Source organism: Nycticebus coucang, chromosome 18 (genome assembly GCF_027406575.1).
Source record: "Nycticebus coucang isolate mNycCou1 chromosome 18, mNycCou1.pri, whole genome shotgun sequence".
In the NCBI taxonomy this organism is placed as follows: Eukaryota; Metazoa; Chordata; class Mammalia; order Primates; family Lorisidae; genus Nycticebus; species Nycticebus coucang.
The window spans coordinates 7,344,202-7,365,701 of NC_069797.1; the positions used below are offsets into that span (position 1 = coordinate 7,344,202).

The 21,500-nt window shown below is 50.1% G+C and overlaps 1 pseudogene; it reads left to right on the top strand.

The window, feature by feature from the left end:
* LOC128570285 (leucine-rich repeat-containing protein 75A-like) overlaps window positions 1–20,096 on the top strand; it is a 40,970-nt pseudogene extending 20,874 nt beyond the window's left edge.
* The last annotated feature ends 1,404 nt before the right edge of the window (window positions 20,097–21,500 follow it).

The window sequence follows — 21,500 nt, forward strand, 5'->3', positions numbered from 1 at the left end:
TCTCATGATAAAAATAAAGAATACTTACAGAGATACAGAGAAGAAAATGTGAAAATACACTATGTCTCTAAAAGTCAATGAGACACAAAGGATAACAATGAGAAAAACAGCAAATTCTGACAAACGTAGAAAACAATCAGAGAAAGAATAAATTGGTTCCTTTTTAATTTTTAATTTTTTTTTTTTGTAGAGACAGAGTCTCACTTTATGGCCCTCGGTAGAGTGCTGTGGCCTCACACAGCTCACAGCAACCTCCAACTCCTGGGCTTAAGTGATTCTCTTGCCTCAGCCTCCCGAGTAGCTGGGACTACAGGCGCCCGCCACAACGCCCGGCTATTTTTTGGTTGCAGTTTGGCCGGGGCCGAGTTTGAACCCGCCACCCTCGGTATATGGGGCCGGCGCCTTACCGACTGAGCCACAGGCGCCGCCCAGTTGTTGCCTTTTTAAAAATTACATGAAGATGATGCAATAGATGCTCCACTTAAAAGACATATGGAAATCCCTTCCACAAAGGGACTATCAAAAATCCAACTACATTGTGTACAAGAGTCTCAACTTCGTATCTAATAAAAGCAATGTACTAAAATTGGTGTGATAGAAGAAACATGCCAAAAAAAGATGTTAAGAATAAGAGAGCAGGCTCAGCTCCCGTAGCTCAGTGAGTGGGGCACTGGCCACATACACACAAGGTGGCAGATTCGAGCCCAATCCCAGGCCTGCAAAACAACAATAACAACTGCAGCAAAAAATAGCCAGACATTGTGGTGGGCACCTCTAGTCCCAGCTACTTGGGAGTCTGGGACAAGAGAATTGCTTAAGTCCAAGAGTTTGAGGTTTCTGTGAGCGGTATTACCGAGGGTGACATAGTGAGACTCTGTCTCAAAAAAAAAAAAAAAAAAAAAAGAATATGAGAGCAGAGGAGATCACAATTATGGTAGGCACATCACATTTTATGTTGAAAATATTACATTTTAAAAAATATACTTTACTTTCACAAGAGATAAGGTTCATTAAATAATAAAATTTTCTTGCTTGGAAGCATAAATAATATATGTATGCATAATATATATATATCTTTCTCTTGAACTGAAGGTCACAAAAAATGTAAACACATTGACAGAATTGCAGCAAGAAATAAAAAAACATAATAGAATACTTCAATATTCTACTTTCAGTAATAAATAAATTCAGATTATTAATAAAAAAAACTTGAAAATACTATAAAGCAATTAGGCCTAATAGGTATATAGAGACATAGAATATCAGAATATACAATCTTCTCATTAGCTCATAAAACATTTTCCTGGAACTACCAACTGTACTGTCACAAATAAGTCTGAAGCAATTTTAAAAATTGAAATTTTATACTTTCATTTCTTACGAAAATGGAAAAGAAGTATAAATCAATTAGAAAGAACAGAAAAAATCCACAAATACATGGAAATAAACTCTTGTTCAAGCACTCAAAGATTTAATGCTGAGAAGATGCCCATACTGCTCAAATTTATTTGCTGATTAAATGTAATCCTTTTAAAACTCCCATTTTATTTTTGCAAAAAGAAAAACAGTCACCCCTCAAATCCCCTGGAATCCTAAGGCACCACAGAGATCCAAACAATCATTAGAAAGAGAAACAATGTTACAGACACCACACTTTCTGATTTCAAAACATTAAAAAGCTATAGTAATCAAAGTAGTTTTGTACTGACAAAAAGGCAGGCAACTAAACCAATAAATCAGAAGAAACATAGGTATAAATTCTTGCATGTATTTTCTAACAGCTATTTGCAAACCCACATTAATGCACTAATGTTCACAAAAACTAGGAGATGAAAGCAATCCAAACCGCCCTTACTAAGAAATACAATTTGGAATATAATGTATTATTTTTGAGGTTTTCAGAAGCAGATAAACTTATCATAGATGCAATAGAGATATATACCTTGATGACATTATGCATATTTAAATATAAGTCAAAAATATACAGATGTAGCATATCTGAGTACACTTATATAATACTATTTCTGATGTAGTTACACTCTTGGAAACAAAATAAAATAATGATATTTTTCAGGGGTTAGGCAATGGTGAAATGGGTTTTTGTTTTATATTACTGAATTTTAGTCTCGCAAGATGTGTGCATTTTAGACATACATTGCATAACATTGTAAATATAATTAACATGACTGATGTGAATAATTAAATTGTGAATTTTATATTGTGTTTTACAATAATGAGAAGAAAAATTATATCTCAAATATACACTTATAAAACTTTTCAAAATTTCCCTTCAAATTACAAAAGTAGCTCTCTCACATAAATGTAATACATATTCATCAATATATAGTTGCAGAAATTACAATTTTCATGAATACTCACCTAGACAGAATCAAACACATTTTGACCAAAACCACTAAAACAAACATACTAGAGATATTTTTTATTCATACAGGCTAATAAACAGAGAGATATCAACAGATATCTCTCAAACAGAGAGATATCAAAATTCAGAGAGAATTTTATTGGAAATGAATAAATAACTGATTTATAGTGACATTTTTAATCATGCTAAACAATAGAGTTCAATATTGTCATATAAAATTGTAACATATCAAGAGGGGAAGGTCAGCGGCTAGGGCACCAACCACATACACCAGAGCTGGTGGGTTCAAATCTAGCCCAGCCCTGCTAAATGACGCCAACTACAGCGCCCCCCCCCCCCAAAAAAAAAGTAGCTGGGCATTGTGTCTGGTGTCTGTAGTCCCAGCTACTTGGGAGATTGAGGCAAGAGAACTGCTTAAGCCCAACAGTTTGAGGTTGTAGTGGGCTGTGACACCATGGCACTATCCAGGGTGACAGCTTGAGACTCTGTCTCCAAATAAATAAATAAATAAATAATGGGACAAGATGAACAACTAGAAGCAACATTCACCAAAAGCCCATGTCCAAAAGAAGAAAAATTAAACTGAAGGGAACTTTAGGAAACTGAAATTGGAGAGTTGAACACAATGACAAAAAAATAAATAAAAAGGTACACATTATCCCCACTAAGGCAAACTGAGAGGGTGAGAAAGAGAATAGAGATCAGATAAGGAGCAACTAGACAGAATGCACCTGTTGCCAACCGGGAAGGGAGACATCCCCCCAAATGGGGAGCCTGCCATGGGCTTTCTGTGAGTGAGCCAGGAACAAAGGACCTCTTTGAGAGCCATGAAGGCTCTTCTTTTATGCCAAGAAATTCTCACCTCTGGTTTCCCATGCTGCATGCGGCAAAAGGGAACAAATTTTCCTCTGCAATCCTGAGCCCACAGCCCATCCTCTCCACTTTCTGGTTGCCTGACAGAATACCCCCCGCAGATGTCAGGGTGTTTGACAAGATCTCTCAGAGACCTCTCTATTGTGTGGGCCACTGAGTCAAATGCTACCCATCCCTAGTTGTGAGAGGCAATTGTGGCTGTGCAACACTCCCTTTGACATGGTGTGGATTCTCCTGGATCTCCCTTGTTCTAAGGAGGATCTTTTCTCTACCCTCTGGAGAGTTCTTGCCCAGTAACTGTGCCCAGTGTCTCCTCACACCCCTCCTGCCAACATAGAGAGAGACATTCCTAGTCTCAGGTGACCTAGGCTGGGAAGGTCCAGGAACCAGATCCTCCTCCCCAGCCACAGGTGATGGCTGCCTTGTACCAAGTCTACAAATCAGATTTTAGGGGTAGTGCTACAGCTTCCTTGAAATGGTTTTCACAAGGAATGTTTGCACCACTGGAACAGAAACAGTTAGAGCAACTGGTGGATTCCCCTCCTATAGCTGGTGCTGCTGGTGGAGGGCTATAGGTTTGCACTCATGTAAATATGTTTGCACAAGGGAGTTAGCACCACGAGAGCCATAATTGGTGGTCTGTTCATGGACTCCTCTCCTCCAGCAATTACCAATAGGGTCCATAGTGGTTCAAATTTTTTAACATATTCCCTTGGGTTGGATGTGTCTCCTTTTGCCAGACCCCAGTGTGGGCCGGGGCTCTTCTGGACCCTCAGTGGCACCACACAAATCTGTATCTGCGCTGCCGGAGAGCCTCATAAGGCGTCAGGTGTGGGGGACAGAGAAGAGGTCCAGAGGAAGCTACATCCTTCCCAGGGGGCCCCCAGTTCCTAACCTGGCACCCCACTCTCAGCCCCTTTCTTCAGGGCACCACATTCTTCTCACCCCAAGGCTCAAACTTTTTTGGGTTTCAGGAGCCCTTTAATACCTTTAAAATTACTGAGGCCCTCAAAGACGTTTTCTCTACGTGGGTTGAATCACATATCTAATGCTATTTACTGTGGGAGAAATTAAAACAAGGACATCTTTATTCATTCATTTAAAATTAGTAAGTTCACCTGGGGAAGAAATACATTTTTACAAAATGACTATACTCTCCAAAGGAGAAAATGAGGAAGGTGGTGTTTCCCATCTTTGTGACACCCTAGAAGACAGCGGGTTCTCGGACGTGCTGCGCCCACATGCCCACCTGTGACAGGCTGCTTTGGCTGAAGTAGGTCTGGCATCCACACCCTGGGCCGGTGGGGAGAGAATGTGGCTGTGCCCCCAAAATGGCTTCAATGACTCCTCCCCGAGGTCTTCAGAAGACACTTTGAGAAATGCTGTTTTAATACCAACCCCGCCCATGTGAATCTCTACTCGCTTTTTAGAAATCCGTACCCTCCACCCTGTACCCTTTACCCCACTTGCAACCAGCCTCTCCAGGAGGCACCATCGCGAGGAAGTGGGTCCCACACGACTGAAGTTGAATAGCTGGGTTTGGGGGCTGTTCCTAGAGGTGGAACCCAGACCCATACAGAGGAAGATGAGCTTTTCCTCAATGCTTGGAACTCTGCCGGCAAACCAGCCCCTCCTGGGCTAGGGCTGTGCTCAGGAGGGGCCACATCTGGATCTGGTTCTCCCAGGTTCCTCACACAGGCAGCGGGTCTCACATGCCTGTCCCCCATCTCTTCCTGGATGTCAGGGCAGAGTGGAGTGCCGGACAGGCAGTGTTGGGCAGTGTCTGTGCGGCCATTTACAGGGGCAGAGATGGGACACTTCCCAGGGCTATGGCCCAGGCTGCAGCCTTCTGTGACACCTGAGTGTTCAGGGAGCGCCCCTCCGTCACCCAGTACCATAAGTAGTCCCCATGGGCGGGGACACAGTCATCCCCAGTAAACTGGCTTACTGGGAGTGGATGTGGAGAGGACACCTGAATGTGGCCAAGGTCCTCGGGACTGTGAAGTGCCCTGAAACAGCATAAGCATTCTGAGGACCTAGGCAGACTCGAGATAGAAAAATAAAGCAATAAAGCATGCAGCAGCCTTTGGCCAGGCTCCGCCTGGGTTTCACTGCCCTGGCCTTGGGACACTGGGGAGCCCCACCCAGCTGGAATTCACAGGGAGGGCAGTGGCCATGACTCATAGTGACCCAGAGCGCCCGCCTGGGGGATCCCCTCTCCCCACTCCCCCATCCCAAGGAAGGATGGTACAAACACAGAGGGCAGCCACAGCAAGCCGGGCACCTGGGGCGACTGGCCAGAGGAGGGGATGGTGGGAGCGTGGCTCTGGGAAAGGACACACAGCATCTGCTCAGACCTGCCACAGCCTCTGGGTTGGCATCTAGGGTTTTCTTGGTCTTTCCAGGACAGGTCAGCCTCGACTGGCCTTGAAATGTGGCGGAAGCTGGGAAGATGAAGTGGGGCTGGCAGGAGCATGAGAAACCCTAATGGTCACCCGGGCATTAGGTGTCCAGGCTTTTCTTTGACAACAGAACTACCTTTGTGTGTCTGTCTGTAGCCAGGAGCCACTCCTGAGCACCGCAGCCCACAGCCTTGTTGCCCCTCTCTCCCCTCTCCTGCCCAAACCTGCCCCCACTTGTCAGCCCCAAAATCTTAGAATACAACTTAAAAACTACTGTGTGGTTCACCTGCCATTTCACAGAGGGAGAAGGAGATCACAGAGAGAGGGGCCTTGCCACAGACTTTCAGTTAGCTGGGCTTCAGCCGGGCCCGTGTCCAGCTTTTTCTCCCAGGGTCATCCGGTGATAGGGAGCAAGGATGGCTGTAAGGGGAAGACCACTAGGTGCCAGGGGGAATGCACGGGGGAAGCAGGGGAGGGAAAGAGGCTGACATGATGTTGACAGCCACAGAGGAGGATCCTAGCTTGCAGACAGCCCATAGAAGAAAAATAACTGCAGCCTCTGGCCTCCTCCCATGGCCACAGTCTAGCCTCTGACCATGGGAATGACAGTGTCTGTTTTCACCATCATCTTCTGCCTTCCTTCCTTCCTTCCTTACCTCTCTGGCCCCAGGAAGGGAAGCCTCAAGGTGTAAGCGAGGTCCGGCTGGGGAGCCAGGCACTAGGCCACAGCTCTTTTGGCCACACAGGCCTCTGAGACCCGAGACCACAAGCCCTTTTGACCTTCGGCCTTTCCACCTTCCCAGCCTCCTCCTGCCCTGAGATTCTGCATGTTACTGGGTGATGGTTTGTGTCCCAGAATTCCACAGGTCACATGGCTCCCACACAACCTCCTGACCATGCGACCAGTGTGGAAGGTCCGAACCCTTCTCTCACTCCTGTGTTTTTCTTGAAAAAAGGATCATGGCTCTTGACACATTCTCAAATGGGTCTCTGATCCAAAAAGGAGTTAAGAGCCACTATATAAGGGGAGGGGTCTTTCCCAGTGGAGGGGGCAGAAATAAAGAAATGGAAGTGAAGTGGGCTCAGGGCAACCACTGTTGGTGACTCTCTTCCCTGCCAGATACTTTACATATGTTACTTGGTGGTGTTTCTCTTATCTACTCATGACGCTGGAGTCACTGTCCCCATCTGACAGATGAGGAAACTGAGGCTCAGTGATATTAGGTCATCTGCTTCAGGATACAGCACTGCCTGAGAGATTGAAGATGCCAGAGCAGGACCAGAGGTCTAAGGCTATGTGACACTTGGTTTTACAAGGGGCCAGGCTCTAGGCCAACACTTGAGAAGCTTCCTGCCACTGCAGCTGTGCCAGACCCTGAGCCCCCGGACACAGGTCCCTGTAATTATGTTGGCAGCCAGACAACCTGGCGCGGGGCTGGCAGTTTGCCTCCAAGGTTCATTCCTGCCATGTGGAAAACAAAGCCCTCCAGACCGGCCCCTCCTGTCCTCACCACAGCACCAACAAAGCTGTCCAAGGGGCAGGAGGCAGAATGCCCCTACCGGTGCAGGTTGGACCTGACCAGCTCAGAGACTCAGAGAGCCTGCCCCCAGGAGACACCCTGGCCCCTCCAGACCCACGTGGGAAAGACCCTTTTTATATTATAGAAATGTCAGCCACAGAGCCGAGTCGCTGCCCTCCCCCTGCCTCCTGTCCAGCTCATCCCAAGGTGGATAAGAGCAGATGGGGGTCTGTGCAGGACAGCCCCAGGCTGGGTCTAGGTCATCCCCACCTTCCTGAGATTCTGACAGCTGGAGGAGTCGGTATCTGGGAACTTGTTCTGCACAGATCCCATCTTGTTGAATGTCCCACCTTCTTGTGATGTTTCAGAATCGTGGGGAAGGTGTTTAGAAAAGACCAGAATATCCCAACAAAACAAGAAGCAAGCCCCTGCAGCAACTCAGATGGTCACCCACACCTTTCTCTCCCTCCCTCCTGGCCACTGGGGCTGAGACCCTCCTCCTCCCCTGGCCTGCAACTCAAAAGCTCCCAAGGCAGAGGGGTACTGTGGCCACATCTGCCTAAGGAGAAGTAAATATAACTTCAGAAGCAGGAAGAAAGCACAACATTTTTTTTTTTTTTTTTTAGACAAGAGTCTCAGTATGTCACCCGCACTAGAGTGCTGTGGCATCTCAGTTCACAGCAACCTCAAATTCTTAGGCTTAAACAATTCTCTTGCCTCAGCCCCTCGAGTAGCTGGGACTACAGATGTCTACCTCAATGCCCAGCTATTTTTTGTTGCAGTTGTCATTGTTGTTTTAGCTGGCCCAGGGCCTGGTTTGAACCTGCCAGCCTCGGTGTATGTGGCTGGCACTGTAACCACTGTGCTATAGGCACCAAGCTGAAAACACAACTCTTTATCAATGAACGATCTTGTGACAAGGCAGAGGAGTTTTGCTATGCATGCTGGTTCCACATTTTGCCCCCAGTGGGGAAGCAGCCACTAATGCTGTGGCAGGCCACCCTTGGCTTCATCCTCTGGGAAAATGGAGAGGAATAGGCCAGTTACGTCACAGGAGAGGTGAACACACTGGGACCTGCATAGACTGTGGCGCCCGTGAACGTCCAGCCCACTTTTCCTCTGCTCAGAGAGACAGAAAGAGGCACGGGCTTATCCAAACCCCCTCAGGGCCTGCAGACACTTCCCTGCCAGGGTTCTGGGGGATGCTGAGCTGCCAGCAGGGGCACCCAGTGGCCTTTGCCCACTTGTCCCAGTGTGTTGGGCAAGGTGAGTGAAGCAGCCATCCTGACCTCTGGCGCCCTCTGCTCTTGCAGGACCTGGGCATGGATTCGACCTCGCTGGATGACGTTCTGTATCGCTATGCTAGTTTCCGGAACCTGGTGGACCCCATCACTCACGACCTCATCATCAGCCTGGCACGCTACATCCACTGCCCCAAGCTGGTAGGGCTCTGCAGTTCAGTTCCCGGGGTATGAGGTGGGCACCTTTCTGAGCAAGAGAATCCCCTCCTGCAGGCACCAAGAGAGCAGCCCCAAGGTGCCCTCCCTTGGTGCCATCAGCACAGATGGGTTTGGTTTGGCACCCAGGGTGAATTCATTGCCAACATTTAAAAACAGGATTTTTCACATGATCCCTATATTCAGCAGCCCTTAAAAAACTAGAAGCTTCAGCAACATGAAGCCCTGATTCCTACAGGGCTGCAGCTGAGTAGCCATCTCTGTTATTCAGGGCCAGGTACACCATGTACAGTTGTTCAGGTTGTACACTGCACAAATACATGCTCAGAGAGAGGTAGAGATTGGAGAGAAGCAGGGAATTATTAAAACCCAGCCCTCTCTCCACCAACCAAACCATGACCATGGTGCAGAACTGTGTCCTCCTAAAGGCGGACTTCTTATTTGCACAAAGAAGCCATACAAGGATGACAGAAGCCCTGCTCGGGGCTCTCTTGTTTACCTCAATCCCCACTACTCCCAGTTAGTTGTCTTTAAATGCAAGATGGCCCACCCCCTGGGTCATGTTCATTTACTGCCTTAAAAAGTTGGCTGTCCCACCCACCTCGCCCAGAATCCTCCTTCCTTTTCAGAAGGAAAAGCTCTAGGACTCTCCGGGCACCCAAACTGTTCCTCAGCCCCTTCTGGAGGGAGGTTCTACTCCTGTCCTGCCAGCTGGGGCCTAGGCTGGGCCTTGTGGGGTGCCAGGCTGACTTACCCAGGGATGAGCAGCTGGACACACTTCCCCACCCGGGAAGTCAGGAGAGAGCCAGGCAACTCCACACTGAGCTCTCCTCTGTCTTTTTTTTTTCCTTCTATCACATCTCTCAATCAACAGCAGCTTTTTTTTTGAGACAGTCTCACTTCATTGCCCTCAGTAGAGTGCTGTGGCATCACAGCTCCCAGCAACCTCATAGAGAATTATCTTGCTAAGGCAAGAAAATTGCTTGAGTCCAAGTGTTTGAGGTTACTGTGAGCTGTGACACCACAGCACTCTACTGAGGGCAACGAAGTGAGACTCTGTCTCAAAAAAAGAAAGAAAGAAAGAAAGAAAGAAAGAAAGAAAGAAAGAAAGAAAGAAAGAAAGAAAGAAAGAAAGAAAGAAAGAAAGAAAGAAAGAAAGAAAGAAAGAAAGAAAGAAAGAAAGAAAGAAAGAAAGAAAGAAAGAAATATTGGTTAGGGAGCTCCTTGGCCTGGCCTCCCCTGTAAGGGCACTAATCCCATCATGAGGGCTCAACCCTGATGACCTAATCCCCCAAAGGCCCCACATCCTGATACCATCACCTTGAGGATTAGGGTTTCAACATATGAATTCTGGGGAGATGATTTCAATCCATGGCATATTGTAACCTTTCTCCAATCACTGAATTACTTGGACTTGGTTCTCTTCAACTCTAAAATGGACATAAAAATAATCTCTCTCCTGTCAAGCTGTTTGGAGAGTCAGATAAGATGGTTCACAAGAAGCTCTTCTGTGTGCCTGGCACATGTGAGCACACAGTGCTCAGAAGGTGCTAACCAGTTGGTGGGCACCTGCCATGTGCTGAGTGGTGTGCAAAGACCCAGCAGGCTAGTTGTCAGGAAGACCTGGTCCCTGGGCCGTGAGCCCTGCAGGCTCAGAGACCTAAAGAGTAATGGTCTGGTCCCTGCTCAGGAGTTCCAAAGCCAGCTAGTGGGGGCCAGCCCTACTGGAGGCTTGGGGGTCCCTGCCAATGCCCGAGGCTGTGTGACAGGGGTATGGCTCTTCTTAAGAACTCTCCTAGCTGTGGATGAGGCAAGGGTGGGAGATCCCTAAGCTATGCGTTGCCCAGGCTGAGGGTAGGTGCAGCCTGCTGTTAGTAGTATGCATTGTACAGAGAACGCCATCTAACATGTATGTGGGATCACATGCATCTCCCTGAAAATCCTTTAGCACCGTCTCTGTACAAGCAAGGCAGTCTCATCTTTCCCACTGTGGCCCTGCATGCTCTGCTGCAACCACACAGCTGCCTCTGTCTCCTGCCCTAGGGACTTTGCTGCCCTGCTGACTACATGACACCCCCTCCTTCCTCTGAGCTTCCTTCCTAAAAGTTCCCAAGAGGCCTTTCTCAACAAGCCTGCCTAGGGTCGGCCTCCTGGTCTACCTAAGCCCTGTTCATTTCCTCATTCATTTCTGCATTTTACTTGCTGGTCTCTGAAACCACCTTGCTAATTTATTTTCTGCTTTCCCCACCACAATGGTGATGTCTCTTTCCTTCACAATTGCATCCTGCTCCAGGCAGAAAGCAAGTGACACATTCCATTGTGAATTTTTAAGAAGGGTTAATAAAGGCTTGTGGGCAGGATAAAAGAAATCAGCAGAAAACATTGAGACACCAAAGCCTCCAAGCAGCAGGAAGTTGCTACACTGCAGGCACCGTGGGGACCTGATGGCAGAGCAGGGTGAGAATGCAGGGTCCAGAGTCACACTGTGTTCGTCACAATGTAACAAATTATCCCAAAACTCAGTGGCTAGAAGCAAAGGACATGTGTCCTACAGCCTCTGTAGGTCAGGCATTCAGGGGCAGCTTAGCTTGGTACTTCTAGCTTAGGGTCTCCCGAGACATCAGTCAGGGCTGCAGGTATCAGAAGGCTTGGCAGAGGGTGGCAGGTCCACTTCCAAGATGGCACATTATAGGGTTGTTGGCAGGAGGCCTTGTTCCTTGCCCTAAGGGCCCCTCCATAGAACCACTTGAGTCCTCTTGCATCATGGCTGTTGTGCTGACTTGTGCCAAAGCAGGTGGTAAGAGGGAAGCTGCAGTACATTTATGACCTCATCTCAGAAGTCACAAACCATCACTACTGCCATTCTGTAGGTTCTGGTGTCACCCAGGCCATCCCTGATCCAGCGTGGAAGGAGATGGATGCTGGGGTGAGGACTCTTGCTGAAGCAGGGAGGGAACTCCAGAGCTCAGCCCTCTGAGCACAGGGAAGGGTAGGGAACAGGCAATGGGGAAGGAGTAAGCAGAGAAAACCAGCACAGGGTCCCCACCTCTGCAACAGTGCCTCGTGCTCAGTGAAGTGAGCAGGGCAGTCAGCATTGGACAGGTGGATGATGGAAATAATTTAGAAATGAACAAGGGACACCTTTGAGTCCAGGCAGTGGAGGGCTGTGCTTGGTGGGGTCCCGGGGCAGTTCTGGGGTGCATGGGGTGTGAAGGTGGCAGATGGCAACCTTGCCTGGCAGTGCAGAGATGGAGCAGTATCAGATGCTGGGGAAGGCCTGCAGGTCACCTGAAGCATCTTTCCCTGGGGGTCCGTGAGAAGCCCCCAAACACATTCATTCCTCCCCAAGGCCCTGGCTGTGTCACTGGGCAGGTCTGGAGAGACCCCACCCCACACTTGACCCAGCAGTGTCCTAAGTTTCCCTGACTGCACCCCACCCACAGCACACTGACTTTAGACTGGCTGAAGCCTCGAAGAGAATCAGCCCCAACGGTACTGTGGTGTCACCTCCTGGCTGCCCACCTGGCCTCCCTCCCTGTCCACTCTACACCCTGAAGGGCTGCCTGTGCCCCCAGCTTACCAGTCAGGTTCTAGCCATGGAGGAGTTTTGCTTATTATCAAGTCCAGGTTCCAGGGAAAGGGCTGGTATGTTGTCTCAGTCAGCAGGGGGGTCTGGTCACACAAGAGGGCTGCTGGAGAACCAGGTGTGGTGGCTCAGGCCTATAATCTCAGCACTCTAGGAGGCCAAAGTGGGTGGATTCCCTGAGCTCAGGAGTTGGAGACCAGCCTGAGCAAGAGGGAGACCCTGTCTCTACTAAAAATAGAAAAATATTAGCCAAGCATGTGGCAGATGCCTGTAGTCCCAGCTACTCAGGAGACTGAGGCAGGAGGATCAATTGAGCCCAGGAGTTTGAGGTTACTGTGAGCTATGATGCCACCACATTCTACTCAGGGCAATAGTGAGGCTCTGTCTCAAAGATAAATAAATAAATAAATAAATAAATAAATAAATAAATAAATAAATAAGGCTGCTAAGCTGCACCACTTTAGAGGAGAAGAAAGTTCCCAGAGCATAGGGCTGCAGTCCTGGCCAGTGCTGGGCACAGGGCACCTGGACACGTAGGACAAGGCAGTGCTGGTATCACAGAGCTCCAGCCTGGGTTGCAGCTCTTGCTCCATACAGTGTTGCAAACTTGCAGGAAGGACACTCCCTTTCCTCCCTGCCCCACCTTCTCCTATTCGTCCTGCACTCTGGGCCAGGCCTGTTCCCCCAGGCCTGTTCCCCCAGGAGCTGGGTCAGTAGTAGGTGGTTGATCTAAAGGCTTTTCTGGTTGTAGGTGATAGAACGCCTTGAGCTCAGCTAAGCCAAAGAGAAGACAAGCTTTCTCAGCGCAGGGAACACCTGGGATGGTGGTTAGGAGACAGCAGCAGCCTTGGTGCCTCTGATGAGATGTGGGTCCCGACTCCTTCTTACAGATTGTGTGCCAGTCTGCTAACTCCTCTATGCCTCAGTTCCTTCATATGCCACGTGGGAGTGTGAGTAGTACCTCCTACTCCCTGAGATTCTTGTGAGGTACGGGACTGTAATGAGTTTGTAGGGGCAGAATGGTGTGACACCCTTCTTCACCCATTATAAGGGACACGGCTGACACTTAACAAGAGACAAGCATAACAGATTTATTTAATCAAAGTTCTATGTGACGTGGGAGCCTTCAGAAATGAAGCTCTGCTGCGTATGGTGCCTCACACCTGTGATACTGACACTTTGGGAAGCTGATGTGTAAGAATCACTTGAAGTTCAAGAACAGTCTGGGCAACACAACAAAACCCTGTCTCTTAAAAAAATTACCCAGGCATTGGGTGGCACCTGTGGCTCATATACCAAGGGTGGCGGGTTCAAACCCAGGCCCGGCCAAACTGCAACAACAAAAAAATAGCCTGACCTTGTGAAGGGCGCCTGTAGTCCCAGCTATTCGGGAGGCTGAGGCAAGAGAATCACCTAAGCCCAGAAGTTGGAGGTTGCTGTGAGCTGTGTGCTGCCACGGCACCCCACTGAGGGTGAAAAAGTGAGACTCTGTCTCTACAAAAAAAAGAAGAATTAGCCAGGCATAGTGATGTGTCTGTAGTCCCAGCTACTTAGAAGGCTAAAGTGAGAGTATGGTTTGAGTCCAGGAGTTCAAAGCTGCAGTAAGCTAGGATCCCACCACTGCACTCCAGCCTGGGCAACAGAGTGAGATTCTGTATCTAAAGAGAGAGAGAGAGAGAGAGAGAGAGAGAGAGAGAGAAAGAAAAGAAGACTCCAAAACCCAGGGAAAACTTTTTATTCTCAGATCTGATGACACCATCAGCCCTAAGTGACCCGATGAAGGGCCTGTGTAGGCATGGGGAAGGGAGCAGCGGGGCGGCTGCTCAAACTACACTTGGCCTGTTCAGCTACACTTTGCTCCCAGGGTGGAACAGCCCCCCTGGAAGGAGAGTACTCCAGGGGGAGGGAGAGCGACCTTTTTAAGTTTTGTGGCTGGCTTTGGTGAGAGGGGTTCTGGCTCCTATGAGCTTCCTAAGCAAAGAGGAATCCTGGGGGGCACGAGAGGACAGGAGAAGGACAGCGGGACCTTGGTTCCAAGTCCTTCCAATGTCCTTTGCTCACAGTGCTCGGCATGCCAAGGTGCCATACTTGGGTGTCATGTTCTGAGTCCCAAGTGCACAGAGATGTTTACTGTGTCCCGGAAGCTATTATTTATTCAGTTTGGACAAGCAGATGGGAACTCTCACTTCTGTGAGAACACTGGCGCACGCCTAGTCTCAAGACAGCTCTGTTAGGTGTGCCTGTCTTTGTCCCCGTTTGGCCAGGGAGGGGTCGATTCTCCACGGTAGCGGCTAAGTCATCACGAGCCGCGCCCTGGCGCGGCTGCCCCCTTGTAGCTGTGGCGCGGCATTGACGCGTCCTCTTCCTCTTTTTTCCCTTCCTGCAAGGCTCAGCTGCCCTGGCCTAGAGGGTGGAGAGGGAGGGCCCCTGACCAGGATCTTGGAAACTCTGGGAAGAGGTTTTAGAAGGAGGGTCAGCTGAGCTCAGTTCTCAACTTTGGAGGCTGGCAGCGTTCTGTCCTTGGGTAGGGGGCTCCTGGAGTGATGCTGGCCAGATCACCCAAATCCGCCTGCAGCACTTCTCCACCGTGGCTGCACAAGGGAACTTTTAGAATCTCTGTACCCGAGCTGCCCACCATCACTTAGGTGGCCAGGGCATCAGTGTCTTAGGATCCTGGTGTGCAAAGTTCCAAGGTGGGGAACTGTGGCCCTAGGTGTGCCATCTCTGGTGTCACTTCCCATTCTCCCTTTGGCCTCCAAAGTCAGCCCTCATCTGGGCCCCCACCACAACCGCCCCTCCCTGAGCCTGTGCTGGCTGAGACCCTGTGGCCTCCTTGGGGATCTGACCCCACTGGCCACCCTTTCCCTTGGTGCCCAGGCTCTACTTCTTTCTCCTTTTCTCACTCCTATGTGTCTGGTGGCCCCCACATCCCCCTTGGTTCATTCCCTGGCCAGGGGTGCACATCAGCTGCTGATGGATGCATTTAGCTCAGACCTGTCTGGAGCCCCTGCCTGATAAATCCAATGGTACCCCAGCTGGGGGTCCCAGAGGCCCCTCAACTCATCATGACCCTGCGTGAGTGGGTCATCCCCTGCCCTACCTTTTTGCCTTCTTCTCCTCTGAAGCCCTCTTCTACCCAAAGTCTCAACCCTCCCAAGACTCCCAACCCCTTGCTCAGATTGTTTCCTCTTCACTCAGGGATGCCTTGTGTTTCCTGTTTCCATAGAATAATCACTAACCCACCTGCTCTTAAAAGCTCAGCTCCAATTTGAGGGGAGTAGTCTTCCTTCTTTACCCTGCCCAAGTTCAGTGCACTGTTGCAGCACAGTATTCGCTGACCAAGCCAGCCTGGAGAGCTTGCTGCATGCTGGGCTCTACCAAAGCACAGTACAAGTCATAACTCACTTAAACCCTCAGAAAAACTCTTGTGAGATCCCCTCACAGATACCCATCAGAGACACAGAGAAGTCAGGTGTTTGCCCAAGGCCACACTTTGTGACTAAAGCCAACTGGAATCCATGCAGTTTGCCCCCAGGTGTGTGCTCTTCACTACTCTGTGCAGTTCCTCCATTAATAGAGGGATCCTGGAGTCACATAGCAAAGCAGCCTGCTGAGTGCTCACTGTGGCTGGGGGCTATGCAGGTCAGGGCATTGACCCTCCCCTCACCCGAGCTGTTGGCCACACATGGGTCTCTGCCTGGCTCTTGCTAACCCTTGGCCATGGCATGAAGTACACTTGCTAACCCTTGGTCTGGCAGAAGTACACTCGCGGCCCACACTCCACCCCCCTAGATGGGATTCACACCCCTGCTCCCACACAGCTCTTTCTCAGGGCCTGTTGGACTGACTTCCCTGGGGACATCAGAATTGGAGTCTCTCCAGGGTCTTCCTGCTGCATCCTTTATCCCAGTGTCTCTGTTTGGGTGGGCCACCCGAACAAAATACCACAGTCTGGGTGGCTGAAACAACAGACCTTAATTGTCTCACACTTCTAGAGGCCGGAAGTCCAACGTTGGCAGATTTGCTTTCTCTCCTAGGTTTGTAGATGGCCACTGTCTAGCCTTGTCCTCACATGGTCTTTCCCTCTGTACTTGTGTGTCCTGATTTTTTCCTATAAGGACACCAGTCATATTGGATCAAGGCCTCACCTGTGACCTCACTTTACCTTGATCACCTCTTTAAAGACCTTGTTTCCAATTAGTCATATTCTGAGGTATTAGGGGTTAGGACATCATATAAATTTGTGGGGGACACAATTCAGCCCATAATGCCCAGAGTCTCAAACTCAAATACTGATGGGCCAGAGGGGTAACATGGATGAATGGATTAGGCTGGGAAAGACCTGCCCCCTTCACTCTTTTATCTTCCCACATTTGAGAAATAGGCAAAAATATTACACTTTCCTCTTTACCATGTGAAATACAAAACCAGGATGTTCATGGCCATATCTCAGATTCATAGAAGTGCCTGGCACTTAGTAAGTGCTCAGTAAATATTTGTTGAGCAAACGAATGAACAGGATGGCCATTGGAGATCCTGGGTGGATCCTGGCCAAGGGGTCAGTGGGCACTCAGCTCCTGCCAACTATTGTCGGACTGCCTGAAACCAAGACTTAGATACATAAATCTGTTTCTCAGTGCTAGCAACTAATCCACAAAAACTAAAACCATCGGGGCAGCACCTGTGGCTCAAGGAGTAGGGCGCCGGCCCCATATACCAGAGGTGGCAGGTTCAAACTCAGCCTGGCCAAAAACTGCAACAACAAAATAAAAACCATTGTACAGACTGGTTGCAACCACTGCTGTCTGTGAGGGGCGTCTACTCAGCTGCTCCAGCGACTCAGGACCTACCCCCTTCTGCAGGAAAGCGATGCGCTGGGCGCCATGGAGAAGCTATGCTGCCAGCTTCCTCCTCCAGGAAGCCTTCCAGGGTACCTCTCTGTTTCTTATGGTACCTACCAGAGGTACATACCACCTCAGCCCCCACTCCCAGTGGAGGCTACACCAGGGGCTGGTGAAGAGGAAGCCATAGGCCTGGTGAGTTGTAATCCACAGTGTGTCTATGCCAGTCTGAGTGTGTGACACATGGTGCCCCTCCCTGGGCTGGAAGAAGGGCAGAGGGACACTTGGAGGGAGTACTCAGTCAGAGGAACAGCCAGGAGGGCAAGGTGGGCGTGAGGAGCTGCAGGAGGCACCGTGGCTATAGGGTGGGAGCTGGGGAGTATGGGCCCACTTAGATGGGGCTGGAAGTGAGGGGGCATGAGCAGCTTCTAATATCTGGTGTGCTAAAAATGGGCACTCCCTACTGAACCTCCCAGTTCTCTGGGGTGTTCCCAGGGGGCCCAGATAAAAACCCTGGTCCATACAGCAGGAAGGACTCTCAGGGGCTTTATAGTCCCTGAGAAGATTGATGGTGGAGGGTGGCACATAGGACTTAGACCTTGTGAGCTACAACTGGTAGGTACCATCAGAAACAGAGAGGGTACCCTGGAAGGCTTCCTGGAGGAGGAAGCACTCCTGCCTTTTTTGCAAATGACCACGGGCAGGGTGCCTGGCCTTCGAAGACTCTTTGGCAAGGTCTTGATGCTACTGCTGGCTTTGCTTGTCGGTCCCAAAGGTGGGGGAGGGAAGAACTGTCCCCCTCCCTCTTGGAGAAGAGCAAGCTCCAGCACCTCCTTCCACTCTGGCCACCCCTACCCCAACACTGGGAAGGAGACCCCTGGGAGGCTCTTATGGAGCTCCACCTGGGTGGAGGGAAGGGTCACATACGGGGATAGAACGGGACGGGGGGTGGTAACTGGAATCCAGGAGCCTCTTCTGTCTCCCCCAACTCATGGGCAGTGAAGCCATTCTTCTTTGGGAGCCATTGAAAATGAGGTCTCCTTCCCCTCTGTTGGTTTCTCATCACACTTAAAAGCAATCCAGACGGGCCCTTTGTGACCTGTCCTTCCCCCACTCCCCAGTCCCAGCCACAGCCTCCCAGGTGGTTCATAATCACACCCAACCCTTTCCAGCCCTAGGGCCTTTCTGTCTTCTCCTGGAACTTCTTCCAACTCTTCTGATGGCCTGCACCTTTTTTCTTCCCTTCAGCTCAAATGCAACCTCCCTCTATATAGACCAGTGCCCAGCTACTCTATCACTTCTCCCTCAAGTTTGTGGTCTGCCTCCCCCCACCCCAAGAATGAAAGCAGAGATTGTCCATCCCATTCAGTGACCCTAGTGCCTGGTTCCCAGTAGGAGCTTAACACACACTTGTTGAAGGAATAAATGGGGCAGAAGACAGCACTGTTGCTGTTTGACTAGTATGGGTGGGGCTGGGCTGGTCACCACGGTCTCCCTGGGGTACTGGGTCTGCTTTATTAACATTGATACCAGCAGCCAACAGTTAAATCCTGCTGAATAGATGCCAGGCAGTGTTGCAAGCACTTAAATGTCATGCCATGAAAGCTTTACCTTCAAACACCCTGGGGCTGGACCCCAGTCAGAGGCAAAATGAGCAAACTGCGGACAGCTTCAGATCCCCGAAGCAGGGGACCTACCCTGCCTTGCTAGGAGGCCCAGGCTGACTCATGAGCTGCTGTTAACATGTGCTGTTTGAACAGGGAGGGAACCCTCTCCCAGGGCACTTGAAAATGTGGGGAATGAGCATCTCAGCACCACTAGCAAACAGAAGGGGCTGGTGGAAAGGACACACCATCTGCTGGAGCAGCCTAGGCTCTGACCCAGGGCAAGAAGCAGGGGAACAAAGGACAAGGGTGGCAGCTAGCAGGGAGAGGGATGGGCGGAGAACACTCAGCCCCAGACCTGGATCCCCCGTCCCCTCCCCTGCAGGGCTCACCCTACAGATCCCTCCACATGGTGGGAAAGATGGGGCCTCTGAGATCCTTTGTGAAAATCCTGGGGCAACTCAGCTACCAGCCAAGGGTGGTAGAAGCAGTGAGATCAACCCAAGTGATTAATAATAGCAGCAGCAACAACTATTTGTCCATCACTTACCTATACAAGACATTGTTCTGTTTTACATATATTAACTTCACATAACAACCCCACTAACTCCATTTTTTAGGATAATAACAGGTGCAGAGTATAAAGTCACAGAATAGGAAGGGAAAATGTAAAGATGCAAACGCAGACACCCCTTATGGAGACAGGAAGGGCAGTCAGAACTTGGGTTCTGGCCAGCCAGGATGTGGGGTAGTGCCAAGGGCCTGGAGCTCCCTGGATTCTCCCTTGAGTTGGATCTGCAAGTTTTATAAAAATGATCACTAAAGGCAGAGAGCACTGCTGCTTCTGAGGAGGCTTGTACCATGTGCTTGACTTTGCCTGCCTCTTTCCCCTTCAGCCTCAAGGCTGTCCTGGCCCGGAGCCCTCCAGACAACACGGTGGACCTGTCAGGCATCCCACTGACCTCCCGTGACCTGGAACGGGTGACCAGCTATCTGCAGAGCTGTGGGGAGCAGGTGGATAGTGTGGAGCTGGGCTTCACAGGCCTCACGCACGACGTGGTCCTGCAGCTGCTGCCAGCACTCAGCACCCTGCCCCGCCTCACCACGCTGGCACTCAACGGCAACCGACTAACGCGGGCCATGCTACTGACATCCTTAAGGACCCCAGCAAGTTTCCCAATGTCATGTGGATCGACCTTGGCAAAAATGTGGACATCTTCTCTTTGCCCCAGCCCTTTCTGCTCAGCCTACACAAGCGGTCCCCGAAGCAGGGCCACCTACTCACTATCCTGGAGCTGGGTGAGGGCCCAGGCAGTGGGGAAGAGGCCCGGGAAGGGACAGTGGACCAGGAGGACCCTGGAGGGGGTCCTGTGACCTTGGCCAAAGACCACCATGAGGTCAAGGAGACTATAGCAGCATTAGAGACATGACATGGAAGCGGCCTCACCAGGGAGCCCTCATGGGATAGAGATGGTCAAGGCAGGCCAGGGGCTCCAGTCAGGAGGCTCAGGCTATTGCCAAAGTTGGCCTGGCCAACTCTATCACAAAAGGCAAGCCACAGCACCTGGGAAAGGGGCCTTTTACTTCTTGTTCCTCTCCATTTGCCCCCTATAAATCATACTACCTGCGTTTTGGCTCCTATGAAGTCATCCCTGGCTTGAAGCTCCAGACACCCCTCCCAAGTCAGCCCTTGGCCTCCCTGCAAAGGCTTATGGGAACAGGCATATTGTATGCTGAGTGCCAGCAGGTTGAGCTCATGAGAATGCTTTCCCCCAGTGTAGTTGGGGCCCTAAAAGTAACCCAGATGTTCCCATTCTGGGTCACTTGTTTTATCTAGGGGAGTGACTCCAGCCAAATGCTGAAGGTACCACACTCTAGGAGGATGCAATTTTTACCAAAACTCCTAGCTGAAGAAACTGGGGGGAGAAGCCTAGTTCCATGTTTGCTAACGGACTGAAAGGAAGTGGTCTACCTCCTTCCTTATGGAGCCTTGGACTCCATGGAACTTGTCTCAACCTCTACTTCTCCTGAGTGCTGTCCCCACCCCTCCCCCACGATTCTACACACCTTCCCCCAGGGCTACCTATCACAATTATATCCTTCAATACATCAGCACCAAGTAGTAGTGACTAAGGCATACAAGGTGCCTGTGCACAGGCACGCACGTGAAGGCCCATTCAGCCAGGCCTTCATGTGAGATCCAATATCTCTGGCGTGTAAAGGCCAAGGTACTTGCCATCAACCCATTCTTTGAGAATATTTCTAAAAACCTACTACAGAAGGCTCTTAAAAATGTGGCTCAGTCGGTAAGGCGCCGGCCCCATATACCGAGGGTGGCGGGTTCAAACCCGGCCCCGGCCAAACTGCAACCAAAAAATAGCCGGGCGTTGTGGCGGGCGCCTGTAGTCCCAGCTACTCAGGAGGCTGAGGCAAGAGAATCGCTTAAGCCCAGGAGTTGGAGGTTGCTGTGAGCCGTGTGAGGCCACAGCACTCTACCGAGGGCCATAAAGTGAAACTCTGTCTCTACAAAAAAAAAAAAAAAACCCCACCAAGTTGAATCCACATTCTCAGCAGGCCCAAACAAAATCAGTCACCTGGAAGCTCCCAGGAGAGCCTAATTGAGCAGATTTTTCAGCTTACCTGATCCCCTTACACTCAAACACTTTTGCTGAAAGAATCCCACCTAGAAAAAACAGGCAACCCCTAGTCCCAGGTCTCTTCAGGGAAACAGTCATTCATGAACCAGAAAAAGTATGAGTAAGCACTGCCTGATGGGCCTCAAGCCAGGCAGGCAGCAAGATGGGGCCTTGCATACTGTCAAGGGTTTTGGCTAC